Source organism: Dasypus novemcinctus, chromosome 3 (assembly GCF_030445035.2).
Source record: "Dasypus novemcinctus isolate mDasNov1 chromosome 3, mDasNov1.1.hap2, whole genome shotgun sequence".
NCBI lineage: Eukaryota > Metazoa > Chordata > Mammalia > Cingulata > Dasypodidae > Dasypus > Dasypus novemcinctus.
This window is the reverse complement of record NC_080675.1, coordinates 186,848,364-186,869,051: the sequence shown is the minus strand read 5'-3', so window position 1 is coordinate 186,869,051 and position 20,688 is coordinate 186,848,364. Positions and strand designations below refer to the sequence as shown.

Below are 20,688 nucleotides of genomic sequence, written 5' to 3'. Positions count from 1 at the left end.
CTTTTCGCTCTGCATTGCTGCTCCTGAACCTTGGTGACCTCATATGATCCACGGCGGTCTGGGAGAATCGCTGGATGGCTTTCTCCTTCCATGTCGGGGGCTTATACCGACCCGCTATGATTAAGAGGCGCCAATAAAACTCTCAGGAGCACGTGCCTGAGCACCTCCACCCCTGCCTTCACCTCTGCCTCCTCCCTTCTGCGCTTGCTCCCCTTTGCCTTGCTCCACTACTCGTCGTCCCGCCCTCCCCTCGTCGGGGCCTTCTCTTGGGCCCGCGACCACCGTCGGAGCCCCACCGGCTCCGACCCCTCGTCTCACCGCGCACCTCGGCTCCCATCGCCGCGCTCTCAAGGTAAGGGCCCCTTTTCTTATCAGCTCCAAAAGGCCATTAGCAATGGGTAACATCCTATCTGCTAAGCAAGCCCCACAAGTTCGGGCCCTCGCCGGTCTCCTAGACACTCACCGGTGTAAGATCTCTTTCAAACAGCTTATAATCTATGATATGCTATATAAAAAAGGATTTAAAAGCAGCTATACCAAGAAAGTAAGAGTTATGAGTCAACTGTAAATAAATTATATATTTCTGTTAATGTGTTGTAATTGTTCTGTGTTTGTCTGTCTGTTCGTTCAATGTCAACGTATATTGTGATACCTCCGGATGGTAAATATAAATTACTAGAAATCTTTAAAAGAGCTCTATTCAAATGGCCAAAAATTAAATAAGCGCTTATATTAATACTTAAGTTTATTATATTAATACATAAGTTTAAATGTTAATAAGATATCTACAATTTTAAAAAAAAAATTGTAAGTCTTAATTAACAAAATTAACTGTACATCTTCATAAAAAGTTGTTCTTGCCTAGATTAAAATGAATAACTTATTTTTCTTCACAGGATAATATAAAGAATGTAAAACTTATATGAATATTAAAAAAGGTTAAAAGTTTGTAAAAATGCTAACTGAAATGTAATAAGTTTTGCAAAAAGACGTATTTTGTCCTAAAGTAAGATGGCTAATTTTTCATAAACTCTTGAAACTTAATTTGCATGCGGCAAGTGTAAAAGGTATTGTGATAACTTTACATGGGGGAATGTGTTCTGTAAAGATAAAATTTATCTTCAATAGTTTACATTAAGGTATTAAATGGCTAATTCCAAAAGGTCATTCTTAAATATATATATAAAACTAAATTGATGATAATAATAATAAAAGGTAATTTTATAACAGGAAAGATTAACAGCAACCAAGCTCCCCTACCAACTTGCTTTTAGGAAACGGTTTCTAATATTGCATGCTACTAAGTATTTAAAGAAAAGTTATTCTTAAGGAAACAGAAGATGATTTTGTCTTTGCAGCCATTGTCTACTTAGCAACACCCCTCGCTATCGGCCTAGCCACTGTTGCGCCGGACGATTGAAACCTTAAACAAAGACTCCTCCTCACTGTCATCTTCCTATCTATCGTTACTATATTTACTGCCCTCATTCTCCTTCGTTTATAAAGCAGTCTCCTACAAACCACAAAGCTTCTGTCTTAAACATACCATTCTCAACCCTATCCTCTAAATGATCTTCTCACTTCCCCCACAGCCTTTAATACTCTATTTCTTTCTCATAACCTTTGCTTTCTTGATAATATTTTCCGCCATCTGTCTAGCCGCTACCACCCCAGAAGATTGTAACCACGGCCCCCCATGCCGCCATCGCTCTCAAGCAGCTCCAGCCCCGCGAAACGGCCCGCAACCTGCTTTCCCCGGCCTGCGGCCTGCTTTCTAGCATCTAATAACGTTTCTGCTTTTAACAGCTCCCCATACTTCTGCGGAGCTTCCTCCTGTCTCGACCTCACTCCTCTTCTCAGCCATCCAAAGCGTCCTTTCTCGTCCCCCGCCCCCCTCCTTTTTTCGCTTGAACCCCTACTGCGTTGCAGATTGGGCCGCCCCATGTCAGCCCGCCCCATTAACATCAGCCTCTCTCGCGCCCGTGAAGACTTTGGCCTTCTTATTGTCCTCGCCTACGTCTCCACCACTCCCGATGCTGCCGCCACCACCGTCGCTGGTGCCCTGACGCGACTTGTCCTCACCGCTGCGATCCTCCAGACCATCACACAGTCTGCATCTACCGCTCTTCGCCGCCAAGAAGAGATGAACTACCTGTAACGCGCTGTCATCCTGGACTTTTAACAAGCAGATGGACCTTATAGCCACCGAGATCAACAAGAATTGGACATTGGCTACCCTTGCTTGCAATGGCAAGATACTGCCCCCCAAATTGTACATTTGTATCCCCGTCATACTCACCTCCCTCTTCAGCCCCGCTTCCCTCATTGCTTACTGCCTCTTGGGCCTCAGCTACTTGTTGCTGCTGCCATCCTGGTGCTTATTTGAAAAGAAGGGGGAAATGCGGTCACCCCTCAGGCTGAAGTGTGGTTTGCTGGCCTGGCGGGGGAGCAGCCGCGGCAGGCCAAGCCGCTGCCCCCATAATAGGGTGGCTGGTCGGACTCACCGCCACCCCTGAAGGAAGCTCGGCATGGGCGCAGAGTGCCCTCGGGTCTCCCCTTCTCGGCAGCCATGCTTCCACGGCCGCCCCTCCTCCCAGATGGCGCCACCCGATGCCTTGTGGGGCGGCACCCTTCTTCTTCCTTCTCCCTGCGCAGGCGCAGGGCAGAAAATTCCAGTCTGCCCTTTTCCCCTCCCCCGACAGCAGCAACAGCCAGGTGTGGGCGGAAAAATCCAGCCCGCCCTTTTCCCTCCCCCGACAGCAGCAACAGCCAGGCGTGGGCGGGAAACTCAAGTCTGCCCTCCACCCCAGCAACAGCAGCCACCAATCCCGAAACCCTGCCCCTTCCCCCAGCAACAGCGACAGCCAATCCCTAACCACCACCCCTCCCCCGCCCAGTACCGCCCACTGACCTTTCGCCGGCAACCAATCAGAACAGGGCGTGGCTTCGACCAATCAGCCTTCCCCAGCCCCTATAAAACTGTTGCCTCTCCCTCAGTAAAGTGGACTTGCGTGTTTACCTTGTCTCCGCGGTAGTTCTTCTGCCGTGCGCCCTCCAGTCCTGAGAGCCCCCGACAAGGGCCTGGCCTCCCTTGTCCCCAGTTCGTCGCCTGCTTCTCCGGGCGACCCCTTCGTCGCCGGCTTCGCCGGGCGACCCCTTCGTCGCCGGCTTCGCCGGGCGACCCCGTCAGCCGAACCGCGCAACCCCTTGTGAGACCGATCCCTCGTCTGCTGCCGGACCGACCCCTCGTCCCAAGCGGGACCGACCCCTCGTCCAGAGCTGGACCGACCCCTCGTCCGCAGCCAGACCCCACCTCTACCGACCGAGCAAGCCGCCGCAAAAACAAATGTGAGGATGTGAGTGCTATCACCAGCTGAAACAGTTAAAGGCCAGGGACAAGTGTGTCAGAGGGCAGCACCTGTCAGATCTTTGAATAAACACGTGAGGAGGACCCAGAGGTCTCAGGGTGAAGTTTTGACAACTTTACCAAGTTGTAAAAACAAGATCAAACAGAAGTCATGAACACAGAAATTGAGGCGGCAAATGGACGCTGCAATGGTAAGGGATGGAGCACCAAGGAGGGCCTCTGAGGCCACTGCCCACTGATCTGTCCTCTCTCAGCAAGGGCGGCTCTGTTCCTCAGGCCTTCCCTGGGGTGCACAGGAGATGGGGCACCCAGGTACACTCTTTAGTTTCCTAAGCAATTTACATAAAGGTCCTAAAGAAAAGGGTAGTTGTAGCAAATACATACTTCAAAAGAAAGGCAACTACATGGAGGCATGTTCTCTAGTTCCTCCCATTAGCAGATACTGAAGGAGAGACACCTTAAAACAAAAGCAGATCAAGAGGTGAAGGTGAATCAAGCTCTAGCTGACCTTCTTGAGTGAAAGAGCTTTAAAAAAAAGCAAAACTCATTAACTCTCATGCTGTGGAAAAAAGCATGTATTAGGAAAACAAGTGTCTGAGGCACACTGTTCTTACCCCACAGTCATCTGCACATCCAAGTCATAGAAATGCTGGGCTCCGAGCTCTTGAAGTCATCTGTCAATCATCTTTCCCCCGTTACAGAAATACGTGTATTCTGAATCGCCCAGACCTAAAAGAGCACAAATAAATTCTTAGTGCACAATAAAGTTTAATGCAGATAGAGAACAAATAAAATAGCTTTAAAAAATACAAAGAAGAGATAAATAAAATACCTAAAACAATATTCTATGCACGTATCGATGGAACGAAAAATAATGTATAGGATCCCATTTTCTTAATTTTTTTCTTGAGTAATAGTAAATATGCAGATATGTTTCTTCTACTTTGTGACATAAAAACAAAAGACAAACTGAAATAAAACAAATATCTTTTGAGAACTGTTTAAAACATTTTCATATCTCATAAGCCTTAAAGAATTTGGCAGGTTTTGAAAAATCATAGTACCTGGATTTCTAGACATTTCTGAATTAGAGTAGGGGTCTGCAAACGATAGCCTGTGGGGCAAATCCTACCCTGGGCCTATTGTGTAAATAAAGTTTTACTGTAACACTGCCAAGTCAACTGATTCATGTACTATTCATGTTGCCTTCAAGCTCCAATGGTAGTTACATAGTGGTGACAGAGACCACATGGCAGGCAGAGCCCAAACCATTTACCATCTGGCCCTTTGCAGACACAATTTGCTGATCCCTGATCTAGAACATATAGGTGTGGCAGCAGTATAAACAATCAATTGCTACAAATGTTTCTGTGTTAAAGTAAATTAAGAATGTTTTCTATATTTCATAGCAAGAAAACAGACTAAGTTGTTGTTATACTTAAATTCTTGGATGTTTAATTATCACCATGTTCTTTCCAATGAAGAAAGGGTTAAGAAGTGGGGGGCCCACCTATGGGTCTTGGACTGGATTGACTAGAACAGTTGAGCAGGCTGCAGACGTCTGTCTTTAATAAAGTTTTCGAGGAATTTTCAAGCAATATTTTTCACTCATGAAAACTGGAAAACACAAGAAAGGATATAAACATAAAATTATAATAAACCTACTACCTAAATATAGTGACTGTTAAATTTTGTTATTCTGGTGTTACATTTTGATGGGGCTTGATCTTAACATACACACAAATGGTATTTTTAACCCATTTATTTTAGTTAACATTTTCATATAACTGTTTCCCCCTTAGTAAGCTTTGAGTAAAACAATTTTAAATGCTATAAAATATTCCCCTACGTTTAGACATGACTGTTCTTGGTCAGGGTCATGAAACTCAAATTTCCGATCAATTGTTTATTAGAGCAAATTCCACCCTTGCTAGATCCCCTGATAGGTGGGGGGGATTCTTGAAGGTGAAGGGCACAGACCTCAAGCCATGCATATGGGACCAGAATCCTCCCCATGGGGCCCCACCTGACTGTACTTATCCTGCTGATTCTTGATCTTGATATTTTTAAACAATAATGCACAGTTTAATCTAGGGTGGACATTAGATTCACCTGGCTGCTTTTCAAAACAACTGATTCTGGGCACTACCTGAGAACACTTCAGTCAGAGTCACTGCAGGTGGGCCCAGGACATGGAATTTACTCAAAACTCCCCAAGGATCCCAAGTGCAGCCAGGATTGCAAACCAGGCTCCTGCACTACAGGTATGGTTCTTAGACAAAGGAACCTTGCAGAGTCACCTAGGAGCTTTTCACCAAGACACAGCTTACCCTTTCAGGCACTCGACATCAGAAGGAGTCAAAAGGTGGTGTTCATCATTTAATATTTTGGAAGTGACCCAAGGTTGAATTTGATGAGCACCCTTGGTTAAGACTGCTACTCAAGGAGTTCCGCAGAGGTGGGCTGAAGATTGGGGGAGCATTCACACAAGATCCACTTATTTCCATATTTTGTTTTATATTCAAATATTCAAAGTAAAACCAAAAAGACAAAACCCCTGCAACTGTATTTCATGGTTCTGAAAGATGCTTTCAGACACCAGAGTTAAATCTAGTAATAATACAGTAAAGCAAGAGCAGGAAATGTTACCCAATAATCCATATCGCAGGGGAGCAAAGAAATCAGCTGGCAGCGTCCTGTCCTGTACTTCTTTAACAACCTTGCGGGCTGCGTCTGGTGGGTCTCTAGTGCCTGTGGTGGAAGCAACGATGACGAGGGGAGCCATTTCGATTCTTAGAGTATACTACAAAACAAGGACAGCATTTCAGGGACCTAATGCCAGAAATATTTTTGAATTACCATGTCAGCAAGGCAATACGATCAGCTTCCTGTTTTGCATTTCCTTTCCATTTCCTCCTAACCAGGTTAGGAGATGTAGACAGAAGTGAGCATCAGGGCAGGGATGAGCAGAAAATGGTATGGCCCTGCACTCCCTGCTGAAATGAGCCGTCCAATGAAACAAAGGGCATTTGCTCCCTCGATGCTCATCAGGAGGTCAGGGGAATTTAACATTTCCCTCTCTCCTTGGGCCTTACCAGAGAAGCAGAGGTGGACCCCACTGCAGTGTCCATCTAAAGCATTCATCCAGTTTATGAAAGTCAGAAGAAGACAAAGCAGTTATCACTGTGTCCTGGGCCAAATGTGAACATGAGTTCTCATCTGCAAGGCCACGGACAGGGCCATCAAAGCACTTGTCTGTGGAACAGTTCTGAAACGAGAGATAACCAGGGAAACCTAATGCCAAGCATGGTTCTAGCATGGGAGAAACAACCACAAACAAGCGCACAACACAAATAAACCCAAGAAGGGGCCATGATGACAGCCCTACGCATTACATATTTCAAATAGAAGACTGTGCTGTCTCTATTTATAATGCCTCAAGAGTACCACTTAATTTGGCTCCAAGGAATACATTTTATTTTCATGCTGACATAACAGCTAACTTTTGACCAGATGGCATCACGCTTACAGGACATTACAACAAATTATGTTCTGCATGCTACAGAGTTTGTGGAACTTCACCTTGAAAAGCACCACCAAGGAGCAGAAAGCAGAGAGCTAGGAGATGACACTTGTATCGTGTGCCATTACTGGAGAAACCTTGCCACCCCAGTCTTAGTTACACAGCAGTGGACCTAGTCAGAGAGGTCAACCCCAAGGGGTCAGGACAGGGCTAGTGTTCCATCACAATGATTTTGCCTTTGCTAGTAGTAATGGCCTCAGATTATGCTTCTTCATGTGGCTCCTGCAGTGGCCCCCTTCTCTGTGAGTGAGTACATCTGGAGACAGTTTGCAATGTAGCACAAAGGAGCTCGGCAGTCTCCTTGTATGAGCTGGGCTGGTAACTCATCTGTGCTGTTGACAGTCTAACCTTCTGAACTGAAGATGTGGAAAAGCTGGATGAGTTTGTAAACTTGAGTGTGAGTGAGAACGTAGTACTGGCAGTTTGGTTTTGGAAGTACTGAACTGGGCTGCTGCTCAGTGACTTGAATGTCATCTTATGCTATAAAGAAGTCCCTGCCTGCTGCTAGAGCCCATGTTGCCTGAAACAGTATAATCCAGAGGGCTAAAAAGGATCAAAGGAGAACACAGAATTGAGTTGGGTCCTATATTCCTTCAGAGAGGAACTTCTGCAGAAGCTGGACATAAAATACAAGTAGTCTCTGGCCTTAAGAAACTGAATCTTCCCCAGATCCTCACACCTCTACTTTAAATTCTATTTCAAAGATTTCAGGTGGCCCTTTCTTGTTGGAACTCTAGAATGAATGGCAAGGTGCTTTGGGGGAAACATAAATAGGATTCACAAGTTAAAAATTGCACATATGCACTAACTCACGTTTTTGTTGTTGTTTTCCAGAGCTTCCACAACACATCTCATGTTTTGTTACAGACACCCAGTGAGATAAAGAAGCATATATTATGACTTCCATTTATAATTGAAAAAACTGAGAAATAACTTCTTGTTTTGGTTTTGGAGAATGCTTAGGGTAATCCAAATGTACATTTACACATAATAAAAAGCTGGTAGGGAGAAGCGGATGTGGCTCAATCGATTGGGCTCCCACCTACTGTATGGCAGGCCTTAGGTTCACGTCCCAGGGCCCCTTGGTGAAGGCAAGCTGGTCCACACCCATGGAGAAATGACAGCTTGCATCTGCGGAGAGCTGGCGCAGCAAGATGACGCAACGAAAGGGGACAAACGGATACAGAAGAATGAGCAGGGAATGGAGACAGAGAACAGACAGTGAGCAAGAGGCAAGGGGAGGGATAAATAAATCTTTTTTTTAAAAAAGCTGGTAGGAATCTTACAGTACAGTTGATTAAATAAAATTTTGGCTTTAAAAAATATGGCAGCGTTTACTGTCCTACTTTGTGGTTTAACAAATATCACTTAGTAATCAAAATACTTCAAAGTACACAACATAGTAAAAGCCACTGGAATAAGGGCTCTTACCTTAACTGACTTACTAATACAGTGAAGCTCTGCAGAAAATCCACGTTTGGTGGCTTGCTCACCTATTTCTTCTGCTATGGCTTTTGCCTGTCCCGTCTGTGTAGCACACAGTAACAAAAACCTCCTCATCCTGTCAAGGTACATGAGATAGCTGGAAGAGTTGCATGGAAAAATGGAAAAGAGAAGAAAAGGTTTACATTTTTATGAAGTAAGAGCAATGCACAGGTATTCATTCTTCCCTCACAATCTTTAATAAAGGTGGCAACAATGTTTACACAATATGAAATAATCACATTTTTTAGCTTTAATATTCTAAATGAGTCTAAAAAAAGAAAGAAATCATCAAACTAGAGAAGCTATAGGAATTAAACTCTAATGCTGTTCAGATATCAGATCCTAGGGTCAGACCACTTGGGTTTGAATTCAGGGACTGCTACTCACACTGAACCTTTGGGTAAGCTACTTAACTGATCTGTGCCTCTGCTCCTTCATCCTTAAAACGGGAATACTACTTACTTGATAAATTATATATAATTATATATAAATTATATATAATTTATATATAATATATAAATTATATAATTCATGTAAAGCACTTGAAACCATGCTTGAGACATTGTAGTGCTCACTAAATCTTAGGTATCTTGTTTGCTCTTTTTCAAAAATATTAAAAACAGGTAAAAGTAAAAATTCCATTAAAATTATAGGATTATTGTTCCCTATGTGATGCTAGTACTAAAGAGAATAATTGAGCAATACAGTTAATTTCACTGCAAATATATACATATTCATATAAAATACACGAAAACATATCCAATTCACTCAAACCGTTTATTAATTCATTTATGTTTTCAAAACCCTTAAGAGGTTGCAAAAAGACGTATAGACTTTTTCCCATAGCCGTTCACTGTGTCTAACCTGGGAAAAGTGTCAAACTGTAGGAAAAGACTTAAGGACAATCCTAAACCAAAATCTTCGCTGTTGAGGAATCAACAACAGAGCTTCACGCTTCTCTGAAGCGTAAAATTACAGCTAACGACGAATTAAGCTACAAAGAAATCAAAAGGTAAAAGAATAGAGTTAAGCAACACATTTAAAAAGGAAATCACAGAATATCCATATGGACTGCAGCAGCAGACTCAGTTAATGAATGAATAGATAAATTATAGGGAATAATCTGAATTCACGACGCATTCCGGGCGTCCTCGGCTCTGTTCAGTGCAGTGAGGGACACGCCACGCTCCCTGTCCTAACTAGCCATCTGCCTCTCCTGCGGGAGGCCCGGTTACTGCAGGCGCCTGAGGGGATAATCCCCACAACCAGGGGATGAGTAGGGGCTGGGACCCCCGCGTGTGTCAGGAGGCCACGCACCGCAGGCCACGGGAAAGGAGACGCGGGCAGCGGGACTGGCCCCGGCGAGCCTCCCAGAGGGCGGCCCTGAGCGGCCCGCGGGCTCGGCCCTGCTCCGCCCCCGCCCTGGCCCGGCCTCCGGGAGCCCGACACGCGCGCGGTCTCCACAGCGGGCAGCTCGGCCGCGGGAGGGACGAGGCGGCACCCGCAGGGGGGCAGGGCGGGGGCGACTACTCGCCCGGCCCCGGACGGCCGGCACGGGCCGGGCGGGCGGGCGGCGCAGGCCGGGGAACGCCGTCGGGGGTCCCACTTGCTCCGAGTACTCATCCGCGAGGGACCCTCACCCGAGCTCGGCCCACCCGGGACGCCGTGAACGCGCGCCCGCAGGCCTGGAGCCTGCACTAACGGTAAAGCGCGCCACCTCGGCGCCCCGACCAATAAGACGGTGAGCACGGTGGCCAATAGGAAAGCTCGCCTGGAGCTGGGGCCAATCACGGCGCACCGGAAGTGGGGGTCCCGCCCGCCTCCCCGCCTCCCTCACGGCGCGGGCTCTGGACCTCACGGCGTGGGGGCCGGGGTCGCCGGTGCTCTCTTAGACGCGATTCCTGGGTCGGCCGCGCTGCGTAGAGGTCCTCGCAGGCTTCCAGGTTCGCGTTCCCGCCGCGGCTCCCGCTAGCGAGTGCGAGTGCCTGGGGCGCCGGCTTTGGGGGCCGGCCCGCGGGGTCTCCTTCCCCTGTCCTTGAGATTCCCCCGAGCCCCCAGGGGGGCGTGTAGGAGGTCGCCTCTTCCTCTTCTTTGACCTTTTGCTCTTTTCTTTCTACTTCCACTGGCCAGGCTAGACCTTTTTCCTTCCAAAATCTTAACCGAATCCCAGCTCTGAGGGGACACCAACTCTTTAGGGCCCTTTTCCCTAACCCTAACCTTTCTGGGATTTTACAACTTTATCCGTTGGTCTTGTTGAGTAAATTTTTTTAAAGAACCTCATTGAAGTATATCACTCATTCATAAACATACATACACAATAAGCATATAATGATAATTGTGAACTTACAAAACAAACATCTATAACATCATACAGGACTGTCATACTTCACCCTACCACCAATAACTTGCATCGTCAGTAAACCTTTTTAACTAGTGATTAAAGAGCATTATCAAAATATTAATTCTAAACAAAGTATTTTCCCCCCAACTATTGCTATTACCATTACCTTTATATCATTTATATATGAACATACATAAACAATTAAGTGCATAGTAAAAGTTGTGAACTTACTAAGCAAACATGCATAACATCATACAGGGGTCCCGTACATCAACCCTCCACCACCACATTGCATTGTCATGAGACATTTGCTACAAATTATGAAAGAATATTGTCAAAATCTTACTACTAATCATAGACCTTATCTTGCATTTGGTGTGTTTTTCCCCTAACTCACACTTTATTATTTTTTAAATATATTTTTTATGACAGAAGTTGTAACTTATATAAAACAATCACGCATATGTGCAAAATTCCCAAACAACACACCTCCATGAACACACCACAATGTAGTCTGTCATTTGCTAGAGATAAAATAATATCATCTGATTGATACCATGTCCATAGTGTTCATTTGGCTCACATTTTACATACTGCCTCAGTATCAACACAGTACATCTTTCACATAGATACAAGAATATTATATGACTACTACTAACCACAGTCCGGAGGTCACGCCAGCTGTATTTTTCCCATGCTTCTCCACATTCCCAACACCCTGCAGTAGTTCTAGCTAACAAAGGACACTCTTGCATCTGTACCATCAACCACAATTCTCATCCACCTCTTGGTTTTGTGTGCTAGCCAGTTCCTAGATTATTCTCTAGCATTCTGTCAGTTGACATTTACATAACTAGACTACCTTTTCAGTCACATTCCCATTCATAAACTAGCTGTTACTCACTGTGTGTTACCATCCACTCTATACATTTCCACACTTTTACAGTAAAGCTACTTAAAGCTTCCACATATGTCAAACATCAGTAGTCCACTCAGTCCTCCTCTTAGCTCCTTTAAGAATCCAACACCTACCACATGGTCTTGATATTTTCCAATAATTTCTTCTAGAAGTTTCATGATTCTTGCTTTAATGTTTAGGTTATTGATCCATTTTGAGTTAATTTTTGGATAAGGTATGCGATAGGGGTCCTATTTCCTTCTTTCAGCTATGGCTATCCAATTCTTTCAGCACCATTTGTTGAGTGGATTGTTCTGCCCGAGCTGTGTGAGTTAGACAGGCTAGTCAAACATCACTTGACCATCCCTGTGAGGGTCTGTTTCTGAACCATCAGTTTGGTTCCATTGGTCTATTGTGTCTGTATTTGGGCCAGTAGCATGCTGTTTTCACCACTATAGCTAGGTAATATGGTTTAAAGTCTGGAGATGAGGGTTCACTTTTCCTTTTTATGATGTTTCTGGCTATTCAGGACTCCTTACCCTTCCAAATAAATTTTATGATCCTGTTTTCAATTTTTCCTTTAGTGCTGGTGAAATTTTTATCAAGATTGCATTAAATCTTTATATCAATTTGAGTAGATTTGACATCTTCCTGATATTTGGTCTTCCAATTCATGAGCATGGAATGTTCTTCCAGTTATTTAGGGCTTTTACGATTTGTTTTAACACTGAGTTGCAGTTTTCTGAATACAAGTGCTTTACATCAATGGTTAAGTTTATTCCTATTTGAGTTTGACCTATCATATTTTATTTTCACTACTCTTTTGACACTTTTAGTTACTTTTATTGATGTAATCTTCATTTCTAGGCTCTCTTCCAGGCCTCTCTCTCCTGTCTTTTCAGGCTGTAGCACACCCTCTAATATTTCCTGAATTCCTGGTTTCTTGCTTAGAAATTCTCTGTTTCTATTCATCTGTGAATATTCTAATTTAGCCCTCATTTTTGAAAGACAGTCTTGGATATAATATTGTTGGCTGGAGTTTTTCTCTTACAGTATCTGAAATATATCAGACCACCGTCTTCTTGCTTCCATGCTTTCTGGTAAGAAAGCAGCACTTAATCTTATTGGACATCCTTATATGTTATGCATTGCTTTTCTCTTGCTGTTCTCAGAATTCTCACTTTGTCTTTGGCATTTGACATTCTGATGAGTATGTCTCGGAGTTGGGCTATTTGGAATTTTTCAGATGGGAGTATGTTGTGCTTCTTGGACATGGATATCTATGTCCTTCGATAGGGTTGGGAAATTGTTACCATTATTTCTTCAAATATTCCTTCTGCTCCTTTTCCCTTCTCTTCTCCTTCTGGGACACATGTGTTTGCATGCCTTTTGCTCTCATTTAGTTCCCTGAGACCTTATTCAATTTTTTCCATTCTTCATCTTTTCTTTTCTATGTTCATTTTCAGAGGCTGTTTCTTCAAGCTCATGGATCCTCTACTCTGCCTCTTCAAATCTGCTGTCATATGAGTCCAATATTTTTAAAATCATTGATTGCACCTTTCATTCCTGTAAGATCTGTTATTTTTATATGTATGCTTTCAAATTCTTCTTTGTGCTCATCCAATATCTTGTTAATATCCTCAATCTCTTTAGCCATCTCATTGAATTTATTAAGGAGATTTGTTTGAACATCTGTAATTAATTGTCTCAACTCCTTTATGTCATCTGGAGGCTTATCTTGTTTATTTAACTGGGTCGTAGCTTCCTGTTTATTGCTGTGGAATGTAATTTTTTGTTGGTGTCTTCATTCTGGCTTGCTAGAGTATTTTTTCTGGGTGCAATTTTTCTCTTTAGTTTAGGGCTTCCTATCCTTTCCCCTTGCTGGTTGTGCAGTAGGAGCCAAGCATGTAATTGTTGCAGTAAGCTATGGAGGCTCAAGCTGCCCTCATTGCACCAGGGACCAATGAAACTTCTTCCAATTTTCTCCTTTGCCATGGTAGGGACAGAGGCACAGCTGTGTGGAATAATCCAAGTGCAGGCCTAGATGGTAGTTGCCCAGAGAGACTAATGAAGCTTCACATCCCTTTATCCCATGCCTGGGGCAGGGATGGAGATGCAGGTGTGGGCAGCAATCTATGAAGTGTGGATCCAAGATGACTGCAGTGAGTAAATTTACTTTTAAGCAAACGCAATTCCTTCCTTCAACCTGTTATGTATGTACATAGGAGGCATGGCTAAGAGCTAGACTGTGAGTTGAAATCTCATCAACTCCATAACTAGCTGTATAAACTGGGCTTCACATTTCTCATCTGCTTTCCCTGTAATTATTTTAGTGAAAAAATTATTAAGCTTGTTTTTGTTTCTCTGCATTAGTTTCATAAGAACTGACAATGTTGGGCAAGTCTTGTTCTCCATGTATTTGACCATGTTTTGTTTTGTTTTCATTTAGGTATAGATCAAGAGGAGTTGAGAATCCAATGGCATGGCTTTACTCACCTTGTGGAGGAACCTTTGTCATTTGTTGGATTGTCTAGCACACAGAGCTGTGGCTGCTCTGAAACATCAAGTTGCGAATCATGTTCACAAGGCAGCCAAAGTGCATCCGTGTCTATTGCTCTTTTCACAACAGTTGATGCCTTCCAGGGTCAGGTTCCATCATGCCTGTTGTAAAAAGTTCCATTCAGAAAATGGAAATGACCCCGATCCAGTTGGTGAGCCAATGTTTTCTCAAGTATGGGACTGGAAGAGGCTGGAAGAAAATACTGACAACATGGATGAAGAGATATTTTACAGGAAACTAAGCAACATCACTTCATCAAATGAAGTGTTAACTTTTATAAGCACATTGGACACTTTGCCTGATACTGGGGCAGCAAGAGCTTTGCATTGGATATGTGAAGTGGAAAACAAAGATGGCAAAAATAAACTGTCAGAAGAAATCTTAGAGAATAACATCTCCAAAGCTTTATGCTTTCATTTCTAACAAGATCCCTCACATCTGTTAAATGCTGGTTCAGTGGCTGCTTTGCAAGCTTTGGTCCTGTTGCATGGGGATCCTCAAGTGGCTTGTTAGTGAGCCTGGTGGCAGAGTGCCAGAGTAATCTCAGAAAGGGTAGCCTGGAAGCTCACAATCTCTGTATTCTTGTAGAAAGTCTGATAAAACTGCCGGGTCTAGGTTGTGTGACAGTAGAATTGATTCTGTGTCAACTGCAAGATGAAAATTTGGAGGGAAACAGACTTGGCCCAGTGGATAGGGCATCCTTCTACCACATGAGAGGTCTGTGGTTCAAACCCCGGGCTTCCTTGACCCATGTGGAGCTGCCCCATGCCCAGTGCTGATGCACACAAGGTGTGCCGTGGCACGCAGGGGTGTCCCCTGCATAGGGGAGCCCCACGTGAAAAGAGTGTGCCCCATAAGGAGAGCCGCCCAGCATGAAAGAAAATGCAGCCTGCCTAAGAATTGTGCCACCCACACGGAGAGCTGACATAACAAGATGACGCAACAAAAAGAGACACAGATTCCCATGCCTCTGACAACAACAGTAGTGGACAAAGAAACAAGACGCAGCAAATAGACACGGAGAATAGACAACCAGGGTGGGGGGTCAGGGGAGATAATTAAATAAATAAATCTTAAAAAAAAAAAAAGGAGAGAATTTAGAAACATTGACCGCTAAGGATATGGTGGCCTTCTATAGACTATTGCAGGCATGTCCTGAAAAAGCAGACCATCCCCAGATGTTTTTAAATAGGATGAACAACTATGCTGTATCAGTAGATTCCCAACTGAGTCCTACACAGATCGGCCAAATGCTCAGGGCCTTAGTGGTCCTTTAGCAAACTCAGACACATCCTCTGGTTATAAAATTGGGTAAATATGCTGTTAGGCATTTCTCTATTTTCACTACTGAAGAGCTAAGTAAAGTCTTAGAGGTTTCATTTACTTTGGGCACATGGACAGACTTTTTACAAAAGCCTTGGAGCAAAACATAGCTGTACTTTATCGTTCTTTGAATTCTGAAATTGTCAGCAAAATTATGGAGTACTACAGTAGAAGACTGATTCTATCAAAGCACATCTTGGAAAACGGTAAAGTTTTCACTTACTTAGATTTCTGTGTTAATTGAACCATTTGGAAAGCTCAGTTATTTACCACCCAATGCCTCTGCTTTATTTAAGGAGCTAGAAAATATTCTCTTCACACATTTCAATTCTTTTCCACCCAAAGTCCTACTGAGATTTCTCCATTCATGTTTGCTTATTGAACGCCACCCAGTCAACTTGATGGCAAAACTATTTATCCCTTATTTTCTTCAGCAGCTGCAAGGTGAGTTGGTTATTACTTCTGAGAGTGGATAAAGGAACTTGAGATGCTTTGAGGCCTGCGCACCTTTTACATTGAGTGATGCTGTGCCTTTGTTTCTCTTCCCTAATGATCCCAAGAAAATGTCTGAAATGGCAGGCTATGAACCCAGGTTAAAGAATGCTAGAGCATCTTCTGGAGGGAGGAAAGCAGTTTTGGGTAAACAGATGCTGCTGTCCTAGCTGAGGAGCTGTGTTCTCTGGGGATATGGTGATCATGAAGCAGAGTAATATGCTGTAGGTTCAGAGCAATTCTAATCCTTTGAGAGGATGGCATTGACAGTCTTGACTTCAGATATGTCACATTGCTGGATCTCTGTGCTTAAAGATTTCTACTAATCCCAATAACAGAAGTTAGGAACTTGGACTTGTAGAAGTCAAAATGAGATGTCACTGGTTAAGCAAGCAAGAGGGCATGATTCTAAGAAGTTCATTTTCCTGTGTCGCTTAAAAGTCCATCATGCTTCTGGAATGAATGAATTAGTGCATTGTGTTCATGATTTTTTTCATTACGTGTACCAAAATTCAAACATAACTTATTGGGATGTTTTTTTATTTCAGGTGATGAATCATATCTGGACAGATTGAGTCTGACACAACTGACACCACTGTACTTATCCTTGGTAAAAACACAAAGCGTATGGCATTATTTCACTGAAGGTGAACAGTTTTCTTGTGCCCCTTCTGAAAACTAAGTTGCTTCTCTTTTGACCTGTCTCCATAACCTTATTAAAAGGAAAACATTCATTAACTTGGAGCTAGGTGCGACAACAAGCCTTTTCTTTGATAAATTGGCCCCATTTTTGTCTCATCCTGTAGGACCACTTCCTGCTGTATGAGATTTCTCCATGGTTTCAAGGGTTGAAGGGTGTATAAGTCTTAGTGCTCCTTGATTCACTTCAAGGGTTTTAAAGGGTTTTAGCACACACAATAGCCATTTGATTAAAACAATATGAATCTCTGAACTCTATAAATCCTAATTTTTCTGAGTCCATAGTCTAAACTTCCCATGTTATCTCAAAAAGTATATTTTTATCTGTTGATTTGTTTGAATCAGGATCCAAAGGCCACACATTACTTTTAAGTGTTATGTTTAGATGTTTAGTTTCTTCTTCTATAGCTGTACCCCTCCCTCATCTAGTTTTCATATCACCATTTTATTGGGGAAATTGGATCAGTTGTTCTGTAGAGTGCCCCACATTTTTTATTTGGTGTTATTTAATTTGCTCCTCTATTTCTCTCTTTCCTATCAAGCTGAAAATTAGATTTACAGACTCACATAGATTTGGGTTGAATTTTTCAGAGGATACTTCACAGGTGGTGCTATTTCCTTTGCTTCATACCTTAAATTCTGGTTGTCCCCTTTTATTGGTGCTGATTAAAGATTGATCCATGGGCTCCTTTATTATCAGCCTGATGCCTTCATTATACAGTTCCCCAGTGTATCAGTCAGCGTTCTCCAGAGCACTCCTACTGACAATGTATAGTGTTTATAGTTATTACATTAGTTTATATTATAAATATGACATCTTTATATGTTATATGCTTATATATTATTTTATATTATTTATATATTGATTCTTTTAGGAATTGGCTCATGTGACCATGGCACTAGGAACTTCGAATTCTGAAGGGCAGGTTGAAAGCTGGACACTCAGATAAAGGTGATTTTGAGGCCTGGTAATTCCATATTCCCTGGGGAAGCAATGGAAGTAGGGGCAGAAATTCTTTCTGGTTTCTGAAATCCTTTTTTAATTTTGGCTTTTAAGACCTCTAGCTGATTTCATGAGGGGAACCCCCACACTGCTGGAGCTGGAAGGAGCCCTGTGTGTTTGGGGCAAGAAGGAGGGTCAGGGTGGGAAGAAAGGTGGGCAGGAGGTGGCTGGGAGAGAGGGGAGAGGGACACAGGACATGCAGGTGCAGTCAGAGGGAAGCGGGCCCAGGCCGCAGAGCCTGAAGGCACTTGAAGAGCTTTGCTGTCACCTCAGAGGGACCTGGGACACTGGAGGGTTCTGAGCAGAGGCCCAGAGGCTCACATGGTAAAGGGGCTCATGGGCTTCAGAGCAGCCTCTGAGGGACCAGGATGGACCCACCTGGTGCACCACGGCAGGGTGCAGGTATGCGGGCACTCACATGACACAACTAAGCAGAGTGCAGGTGTGCAGGCACCCACCTGATGCACCATGGTGGGGTGCAAGTGTGCGTCCACCTGGCGCCCCTTGGTAGGATTCAGGCAGCTGCAGCAGCAAACCCCTGCTGATGGCAGCATCTCCATGATCCCCCACAGGAGCATGGACGGCCCGTTGGGGTGCTGACGTCTTCCCCCTAAGGGAAGTGCATCCACTAGCCTGTCGAGCTGCTGACCTGTGACCATGGCCGCACCCATCAGGTGAGGGCTGACTTCCACAGGCAGAACGACATCCCCAGCATCAAGGCCCCTACCTTGGGACACAGTTCTCCAGCCTGAAGTTCGCTCCAGGCCCCAAAGGCCCAGGGACTCCTTCCACAGAGAGGGGTGTGCCTGGGGCCTTTTGACCCCCTTGTGCTGACACCTAGAAGCTGCAGCAATGCCCTCACCTGGCCTTAGGGTGGGGACGATGAACAATGAGCAGCTTCGCTAATGGACCTGGGCCAGGGCCAGGCAGACACCTTTAAGACTTGGGGCGTCCGGCAGGCTTGTTTTACATGAGACTATTTCAGATTAAGGGATGCTGGTGCCTCATTCACTACAGGCACCCCCATGACATGAAAACTTTCCCCACCAGGAAGAGATGTGATGTGGGGGCATTTTTGGGGGTTGGAGTTGTCCTGGGTGGTGCTGTGGGGATAGTAACCAGACATTGTATGTCCTGCCAAGGCCCACTGGGTGGACTGGGGGAGAGTGTGGGCTATGGTGTGGACCATTGATCATGAGGTGCAGCGGTGCTCAGAGATGTATTCACCAATTGCAATGAATGTCTCATGATGATGGAGGAGATTGTTGTTATGGGGGGAGGAGTGGGGTGAGAGGGGTGGGGGGTATATGGGGACCTCATTTTTTTTAATGTAACATTTATTTTTTTAATGTAACATTAAAAAAGTAAATAACAAAAAAAAATTCCCCACCTTAAGTGACTGGGATTATTTTTCTTCTTTATTTTCTTTTAAATGTTACATATACCCCCCACCCCACCCACACCACCCCTCCCACATCAACAAACTCTTCCATCATTGTGGCACATCCACCGCACCTGGCAGATACGTTCTGGAGAACCGCCGCAGCCCAGGGACAGGGGTCCACATTGTCATCCCCGCTCTCCCCCAGTCCACCCAGTGGGACACAACAGGACACACAACATCCAGCATCCATCCCTGCAGCACCACGTAGGACAACTCCAAGCCCTGAAAATGCCCCCACACCATATCTCTTCTTCCCTCTCCCTACCATCAGCAGCCACCGTGGCCACCCTCTCCACATCACTATTACAATTTCTTCCCTTACTAATCCCTGTAGTTCCCCAGCAGAACACCAGTAAATCCACTCTAATCCATACTCTATTCCTCCATCCTGTGGACCCTGGGATTAGTATGTCCAGTCCCCTTCTACATCAAGAGGGGGTTTAGATTCCACATGGATGATGGATGCAATTCTCCTGCTTGTAGCTGTAGGCATTCTTGGTGCCCAGGTGTGGTGGTTAACCCTCTTCACCTCCCTGTCAGCTGGCCAGGGTAAGTCCAACAAACCAGAAGGTAGGAGCTGCAAGTCTGCTGAGGCCCAGGGCATGGCCATCACATGTACAGTTCAGAGATTCAGGTCTCCTGAGTATACACCAACCCAAACACCAACTACAGGTCCAGTAAAAGTAACAGAAGAGGCATGTGTAGAAAGGTTATATCTGAGTCCAACTCCATCCCACTCAGGAACACAAACTCCAAAGTAGGGCCAATTGACATGGCCCTGAACTCCAGAGCCATCTGCCTTGACCCTAGAACCTGTAGGTCGCTGCAGCCCTCAGGAGAACCAGCACCTGGGTTTCCATCTACCTTGGCTGTCTCTGGTACCATGCTGAGGCATGCATAAGCATCACCCCCTGATGACCTCCCGACTCTTTTTTGGAGACTCTTAGCCATATAAAATCACTTGTCCTTCCCATTTCCCCAAAGTCAAAAAGCAGTTTTTAACACCTGTTATGACATGTAGGCTGAGATATTCTGCTAGTCTGAGTTGACCTCTTTGTTCATGGTCTTTTGGTAGTTACATCATCAGCTGGTGCTCAGTAGGAATCCCTCGGTGCCAGGGAGGCTCATCCCCTGGAGTGACTGGGATTTTTGACATTGAATTACTGCTTATTTCTAGGCTTAGTGGCTTCTAAATATTTCTTTCTTCATTGGAAACCAGGTTTTGTATTATAGGTGCCTTTCGTTTTTTCAAACAATTAGCAAAATTTTATTCAGAATGCCTTTGGTTCCTTTATATCATATTGGTAAGACCATAACAGGAAGTATAGAGTTTGGGTTACATTTTTATAAATTACTCTTTCGTCAGCCTTGATTACTAGGAAAAACAAAGCATCTGTAGGAGGTGCCTTCATCTGAAAGTGACTGCAATCAATTAATTGTAAACCTAAGTTATTTTCATTGACTTTAAATTAGGCCATTAACCTTTTAGTGCT

At 44.3% G+C, this 20,688-nt stretch overlaps 2 protein-coding genes across 9 annotated transcripts in view; one reads left to right on the top strand and one right to left on the bottom strand.

Moving 5' to 3' along the window:
- The window catches only part of LOC101445888 (methionine synthase reductase-like), a 215,384-nt gene extending 205,214 nt beyond the window's left edge, over window positions 1-10,170 (bottom strand). Inside the window, exons 1-7 of one of the 8 annotated variants that reach the window (XR_011648523.1) lie at window positions 10,042-10,151; window positions 8,382-8,532; window positions 7,993-8,091; window positions 6,463-6,635; window positions 6,017-6,170; window positions 4,878-4,984; window positions 3,982-4,096 (exon numbers count right to left, since the gene is read on the bottom strand). The gene's annotated coding sequence lies outside the window, so the exon portion shown is untranslated. Of the gene's footprint in view, window positions 1-3,981; window positions 4,097-4,877; window positions 4,985-6,016; window positions 6,171-6,226; window positions 6,636-7,763; window positions 8,092-8,381; window positions 8,533-10,041 lie in introns of all 8 variants that reach the window. The other 7 variants (XR_011648521.1, XR_009185326.2, XR_011648518.1 and 4 more) reach the window with 7 other exon arrangements.
- A 77-nt stretch (window positions 10,171-10,247) lies between these two features.
- Window positions 10,248-20,688, top strand: part of LOC131277051 (uncharacterized) — a 49,610-nt gene continuing 39,169 nt past the window's right edge. The window contains exons 1-5 of the mRNA XM_071214412.1: window positions 10,248-10,378; window positions 13,675-13,836; window positions 14,124-15,763; window positions 16,598-16,696; window positions 17,624-17,700. The gene's annotated coding sequence lies outside the window, so the exon portion shown is untranslated. The remainder of the gene's footprint in view (window positions 10,379-13,674; window positions 13,837-14,123; window positions 15,764-16,597; window positions 16,697-17,623; window positions 17,701-20,688) is intronic.